This window comes from Salmo salar, chromosome 19 (assembly GCF_965601325.2).
Source record: "Salmo salar chromosome 19, fSalSal1, whole genome shotgun sequence".
Classification (NCBI taxonomy): Eukaryota; Metazoa; Chordata; class Actinopteri; order Salmoniformes; family Salmonidae; genus Salmo; species Salmo salar.
In genome coordinates this window covers 22,015,011-22,022,366 of record NC_138309.1, presented here as the reverse complement: position 1 = coordinate 22,022,366, position 7,356 = coordinate 22,015,011, and the positions used below count along the sequence as shown (strand labels likewise).

General features: G+C 40.9%; 1 protein-coding gene across 1 annotated transcript in view; it reads left to right on the top strand.

The window, feature by feature from the left end:
* Positions 1–1,819: 1,819 nt before the first annotated feature.
* Positions 1,820–7,356, top strand: part of LOC106578565 (cadherin-12) — a 251,807-nt gene continuing 246,270 nt past the window's right edge. Inside the window, exon 1 of the mRNA XM_014157554.3 lies at positions 1,820–2,195. The gene's annotated coding sequence lies outside the window, so the exon portion shown is untranslated. The remainder of the gene's footprint in view (positions 2,196–7,356) is intronic.

The window sequence follows — 7,356 nt, the reverse complement described above, 5'->3', positions numbered from 1 at the left end:
GTAATGAAAGCATCTCAACTGAGAGACTAATTAATGTTTGGTCTGTGCTGTTTATAATTTTGGGTGGTAGTGTTGTCAATCTGGAATATTATTTATCTCAAAAAGAGGACTTTGAGTGCCTGTAATTTTTTACACATTCTACAAACAACAGTATTGGAAGGTGTAGTGGAGCATTGCATTTATGACAGATTTTTGTTGAATTTTTTTGGCACACAAATCATCTCCATTACTTCCCTAGTGACGTTTCAATTGTTCTACTCTACTGTGGGTGTTTTAGTACTTTAACTCTAAGGCACTTAGACAGTGTTTTTGCCAATAATGTTTTTTATCAAGTTCACCATATAACAACATTTGTTTTTAAGGTCTTTCAACTTACTCTTATAAGATGTAATAGCAGAATGCACAAGGGAAAAACATTTGGTAGTGTAAAATCTTAAATTCAAAGCTGGACTAAATTCCTGCCGACCCCTCAGTTTGGGAACCACTGATGCAGGGGATGCAAAGGTTGTTGAAGTTAGCCTCTCAATTTTAACTGCCTTGATGACCTTGTCGTTGTTGTTGTTGTGCCCCCTTGTATTATTGAGCTTGCTATTTTTTGGGTGCCATGCACCTTTGTTGTAATGCACTTTGCTTTTAGTATTGTCACGTTAACATTTGCTATTTCATTTTATTCCTTACTCTGTATGTTTCCTTGGGTATCTTGAAAGGCGCAAATAAAATGCATTGTTATTATCATTGTAGTATTACAATCTCCAAATTAAACTTAGTCAGGCAGTGGATGTTCAAATGCAGTAAAAAACTGCTCATCTTCAAGACAATCCTACTGTGATGTGGATTAGACATGCTAAATGCTAATGCCTCAGTAACCTTTTCCCATGACTGATGTGTGTCATCTCCATTTTTCTCATCACATTAAGATCTCATTTGAAAGGTTAAATCTCATGTTTCCTCTTCAATTTCCCAGAGGTGAAGGGGAGACAATGTCTGATGTTAACCATCATGGCCAAGTGGAGTGGAGGAGTCCTCATCTACATCCCAAATCGCATCCTATTCCCTCTATACTGCACTACTTTTAACTAGGACCCATAGGGCTCTGGTCAAAAGTTGTGTACTGTTTAGGGAATAGGGTGCCATCTGGGATGCAATCGATGAGTCCACCTCCTCCAAGTGGAGGAAACTAGCAATGCATTTAATCATGCAAGACATGGAAATATGAGAATGTAGGTCACATGTTAACTACAACTGACAGACTTCAGAGGGACCAGGAAGTTTGTTTTGATGTTTTTTACAGTCTTTGCTTTACTGCAGAATATAGAAAAGGTAAAGGGCTTGTTGTATTGTTTGTGTTCTGTGTGAGGGGTTATAAGGGCGTATTAGTGGAAGCCTGCTGATGTACCTGACTCTAATAAGAGTTAAGCCCTAATGGTAAACCAACCCCCTCCCCTTTCGCTATCTCTGTCTCTCCCTCTCTCCCCTCAACACACTACTACAGTACTCCCCCATTTCCGTGGCATCATCTGTGAACACATTAGCTTGGATGAGATGCCATCCCCAAGTGGCACTACTGTCTTTCTGATTAGAATATCCCCCCAGTGACCACAGCGTACATCACTGGCTCTCTCTCTGTAGGAGGGAGGGCTCTCCAGCACCCTATAATCTGCTTGATGAAGATCCCAGTGCCCCGGGGACCTGACAGGGGGCTGCCTCACACCAATCACGGCTGCCCCAGCTCCCAGCGTACACGCAAGCCCGTCGCCACTGAGCCAGTCAGCGAGCTAGTCAGTGCTTACAAACCCTCTCTCATTCTGTCGCTCTCTTCCACTCGCTCTCTCACACATTCATACAAGCTTGCTTTGCTCTCTCTCTCCCCTCTCTCGCTCTCTCACTCGTCATTGTAAAACCACAGGGAGACTCATTGTGGCTCCTACATTCCCTCTCTCTCACCCTATTGTTTTATACTTCTAGTGGCACACGCTGCGGCATCAGCTCTGGCGTGGGCACTAGGCTATGCACAGAGAAGGATAATGAAAGAAACGCACCAACGAGAGAGGTAGGGGTAAATGAGAAAAGAGATAATTAAAGAGCGGAGGAGAAAAGGAGAAGAGAGGAGAAGCTTGTATTGTATTCTTCACAGGGAAAAGAACCTTGGATTAAGCTGACTTTGAAACTGTTTGCTATAATTGTGATCATTCAAGGTAAGTGTGCTGTTTAATTATATCTTAGTTGGGCTGTGTTTCATTGTTGTTTTTTATAAGGTAGGCTATGCTGATAATGAATATATTTCCCCTCCAAGTCAATAATGAGTGCCAGTTACAGTGCCAGCAACTCATGGACATTTCTGTCTCTGCAGCTGCCCCAAATGGCTTTCAAAGCCTCCTTGATGTCAATGCTTTTTTTATTATATATATTTTGACTTGTCAATAAAGTCTCTTTCATTACCCCCCACCCCCCAGCACATTAGTAAGTTGATAGATGTTATCCACACCACAAGTGATTAGGAATTGCATGCAGAGGGAACAGAACCAGCGGGTGTCCTTGAAACAGTTCTTGCAGAAAGAGTTTGAGAGAGACAGGAGGTTTTGTGTTCTGAGTACAGTCAGTCCTACTGAAGAATGTCTCCCATTCATGACTGTATTGTCTTTGTGGTCTTTAGGTCAAAGCGAGCCTATCCATTTGTTCATAGATGACACAGTAGGTGTCAGTGAATGCAGATTGGCACATGCGTCAAAGCATCCCTCACTTGGACTGTGTGATGACCCTGTTTATAAGTCATAGTGAGTGATTTTTGTTCATTTGCATTTAAAAGGCAATTTTGATGTTCAACTTGGCATTGGAAAGTGTTCAAACATTGGATATCAAACCATAGCCTGTCAAGTAGTTTGGGGGACATCAAGGAACTGATTTCAACACTGCCTTGAGGGAAACCAAAAAGCAAAAGTCAACATTTTTTGATCGCAATGTGTAACACTCTTGTAATCTAATGAAATCAAAACATTTTATCATTGGATTTGCTAAAATAGTTTTAGTAAGAGATTCCATTTAAGGAACACATGTGAAATCATGTGAAACCATGTTTTTGGAACACCACGTGATGATATTTCATATGAAGTTTTACATGTGGATGTTCATGTGATCACATAACTGTGATTCAGATTTTCACATGTGAATATTTTTCACATGAAAATTAACAGGTGATGCCCTGCAAACAAAAATGAGTCCTTGGGATACAGACACAAACAACACTTTTTACATAGTGTTTTCAAATTACATATTTGGCACACTAGATTACATTGTGTATGTTTATTGAGATAACAATTATTCTTCAACATGTCCTCACCTGGGATTTGCAAACTATTTTAGCTGAACAACGTACCACTTACATTAAAAGGAAAAGAGACACATGAGGCCAGTTAACACATTTTAACACCTCCGAGGAGAATATCATTTGTTCAACTCACTTGTTAATTGCAGATTCAGATGTGGAATTTGCTCTTTCACATGTGAAATTCAAACTCTCACATGTGGAGTTGCATTTTCACATGTGAAAAACTGTTGAACTGTTGCATCCCCATGTTGTCACATTTATTTGACATTATATCATGTTTTCACGTGTGAAGCTTCATGTTATCACTTGTTGCTTTTACATGAATGTGTTTTTTTCTGTAAGGGATCAGATACTTAAATATTTAAATAATAACTGCAAAAGTGACAGTAAAAATGTGGGTGTGAGTGCTTTAAAAAAAATCTAAACACAACACAGCCTGCTTTGAAATGCTCACAATGCAGGTATGACTTTATATACTGCAAATTATAGCCCATGTTTACGTACATTTCTGAAATACCTTAGTGGATTAGAAGATTTCTGGTAGTATCCAAGGGGATTAGTACCAACAACCTGAGAGAATATGAAAAGGCAACACACACTATATGATATGCTACATGTGAAATATGGGATCATAAATGCACCATGTTATTCAGATGAGCTGTAAAAGAAGATATGAGTACAGCATATTAAATATCTACACTGCTACACCGCACATACCTGTAGGGTTTACATGTGGGGAGACAAAATGAATGCACATGTAAAGAGTTATGTATCTCAGTGATCCATTGCTGTGGAGTATTTGTTTGTTGAAAATCCAATACATTCATAATGCATTGCATACTGGATATGACAGGATATAGATTTTAGGGAGAATTGAAAGTGGTGAGCAAGCATTTTATTCAGTGGCTGTTATAGTAGATCTACTCTGCTGAAAGTATTATTTTTTTAAGAAATGATTTGGTAACATAATGGTAACATTTTAACTAAACCCAGCAGGTATACTGATATATGAATATAGGTAAATATTGCCAATTGGAAGGCTGTACTGAAAACAATGCAAATGCTGTGTGCATTCTCAGTCCTTTCATCTCCATCTTCTGTGAATTAATTCCAAAGGAGAATAGAATGTATATATGACAGTGATGACATGTGACACTTCATGAGTTTCCTGCGTCTCGTCTGACATCATATTTATGCACAGGCATACTCCCCAACCTATACCTTCAGATTGCATGCAAAACCCACACTTGCCTACACCGCTCTGCACCACTTTCTCAGAGCAGATCTTATGTCGCACTCTTCAGAGGCATATACATAACTGTATTTGGGCTGTGTTGCAAATGGCACCCTATTTCATACATAATACAGTACTTTTGACAAGTGCTCATTGGATAAGATCTTTGGGCCCTGGTCACAACAAGTGCCAAATATAGGGAATATGCTGCCATTTGAGACACAAACCTTGTCTTGTCACCATTCAGCTGGAAACACTTGCTTTAGAATAATCAAATCATTCTCCAAGGAGTCCACTATTACATAGAACAGGAGATGGCCCTCTTGAGCAGTATCTATGGAGGGTATACAGGAGAGAGATTATCATTCAAAACATGCACCCACACTGGGATATCGTAACTACATGAATTATGTGATAAACGAGGGAGACATATAATGCATTAATGTAACTGGCTATGGTGACCTGACTACAGCACATGTCCTGTCTGTTACATTGCTTAGCACTTCTGGAACTGACTTGTGTCAGTAGCATTTACATAGCCTTGATGGGCCGGATGGAGTGCCCTACTAATTGTGTTAAATTATTGACAATCACATTTTGTACAGGTCTGGTTAGATTAACAAAAGTAGAGTCAGGTGACATAATCTATTAGATTTGTTAATTGTAAAACTTTACAGTAAACTCAACTCTAACTGTTCTGTAAACCTACCTGTAACTGTTCTGTAAACCTCATAGCTATCCAAGTATCTTTGGGTAATCCACTACTTTACTGTTGCATGACAGGCATGCATCTCCCACAACAAGACAGCAGCAAATACACTCAGCCGAGTTGTGACATCCCCAACGAACCCTCTAATGGAGTTCCTGAGTCCCAAATGGCACCATATTTCCTACCTAGTATAATAGTTTTTAACCAGAACCCTATGGGGTCTGGTCTAAGGTAGTGCACTCAAAAAGGGAACAGGGTGCCATTTTGGACGCACACTGTGTTAACCACTTCTCATGGTTCTACCCACTTTTACTGCGCTCCATGTAATTTTAATGGCAATACTGAGTGGCTCCACAAAAAGACCAAGTCCGTCCGCAAATCCCTCACTGTCACTATATGAAATAATCTGCAGCACTGTTTGACCAGGGGAAAGAGAAAGGCCTGCATAACAAATGGCACCCTGTTCCATTTGTAGTGCATTATTTTAGTGCTCTGGTTAAATGTAGTGCACTAAATAGGGAATAGGGTGCTATTTGGGACGCAGTCATAAAAAGGAGGGTGTTTATGGATCTGTGTCCTGTATTTATTATCATAAGAAGAGCAGAAATGATCAGTCATTCGTATATGCCACCTATCACCCCCTTCTGCCGAATGTGTCGGTCAAGAGCCTTCTGCTTAAATGGGATCAATACTTGAGATTGTTTGGAGTCTCTAGATCAGACCTCTCAAACCCTATTCCTGGAGCGCTACCCTGTAGGTTTTCACTCCAACCCCAGTTGTAGCTCACCTGATTCAGCTTATCAACAAGCTAATTATTATAATCAAGAGAAAACAAATGGGACGGTAGCTCTCCAAGAACAGGGCTGGGGAGCCTTGCTCTAGGCCAGGATTTCCCAAACTCGGTCCTGGGGCAACTCCTGGGTGAACGTTATTGTTTTTGCTCTAGCACTAAACAGCTAATTATTTGAGTCAGCTGTGTAGTGCTAGGGCAAAAACCAAAACGTGCTCCCAGACAGGACCGAGTTTGGGAAATCCTTTTTTAGACAGTGACCACTGTGTTCTCCTTTATACTTTAAATACCCTGTAGTTCTTCTTTGAGGGGGAGGACCTTTCAGTAGCCATAATGTACATAACCTCAGAGTGCTGTGGTTAATTTTGTATGAACCATTAGGATGGAAATCAACAGAACCAGTTGATTCTGTCACAGCACGTCTGACTGCCTGTGTAACTTCAAGGCCACCCTCAGATTAGGTATTGATTTTGCCTGTTTGTTTTATATATATTGTGTATGATGTTCTACTTTTACAATGCATAGAAAAAACAGGTCATGTCTTGGCTCGGGATGTACTGTTGTCTTGGCTTTGGAGAGACCCTGGCTTCTGTGTCCCAAATGGCACTCTATTCCCTACGTAGTGCACTTGTTTTGACCAGACCCTGCAGACCTTTAAGACAAGGCTCAGACAATCAACAGCAGGATTCCTAAACATTTCAAATGAAGGTCCTGCCGTGATGGATGAGCCTCTGTCTAGAGGAGGTATTGCTCCCCGTTTCCTCCTGACTGATGGGCACTCCAACTCTGCTGCAATTATTTAAATAGATTTGTCTCCATTACTTTGTCAAGTTTCTGTAGGTGGTATCTTCTGCTGTGTGCTGAAACACCTCTTTAGAGAGGAGAAAGGGAAACCTCCCCTAATATTTTCCAAATCATTTTGGAAACCACGCATCATTTCAATCAAATGACATTGGGTTAGTTTAAAAATCCACTGTAACGTTACAGATTTGTGATCCCCAGGGAGTGTAGTTAAATAATATGACAGCAGAACAGACATCATGTTCCATGGGTGTCTGTCTGTTTACCCTAGTGAACTGTAAGCTGTAAGAGTGTGGTGCAGTGTGTTAGCTAGCTGGATGGCGAGCTAGCAGGCCCAGCAGAAACGGCCAAACCTAGTCCTCTGAGGACCCGGCTGGCCAGGAGATGTGCCGACTCTGCAGGACAGAGATTATTGTGTGGCCATATCAGAGTACAGCCACCACAGACTCCTCCCTCCTGCACTGCCACCGCTTGGTCCTGGCAAAGGGGACAGAGTC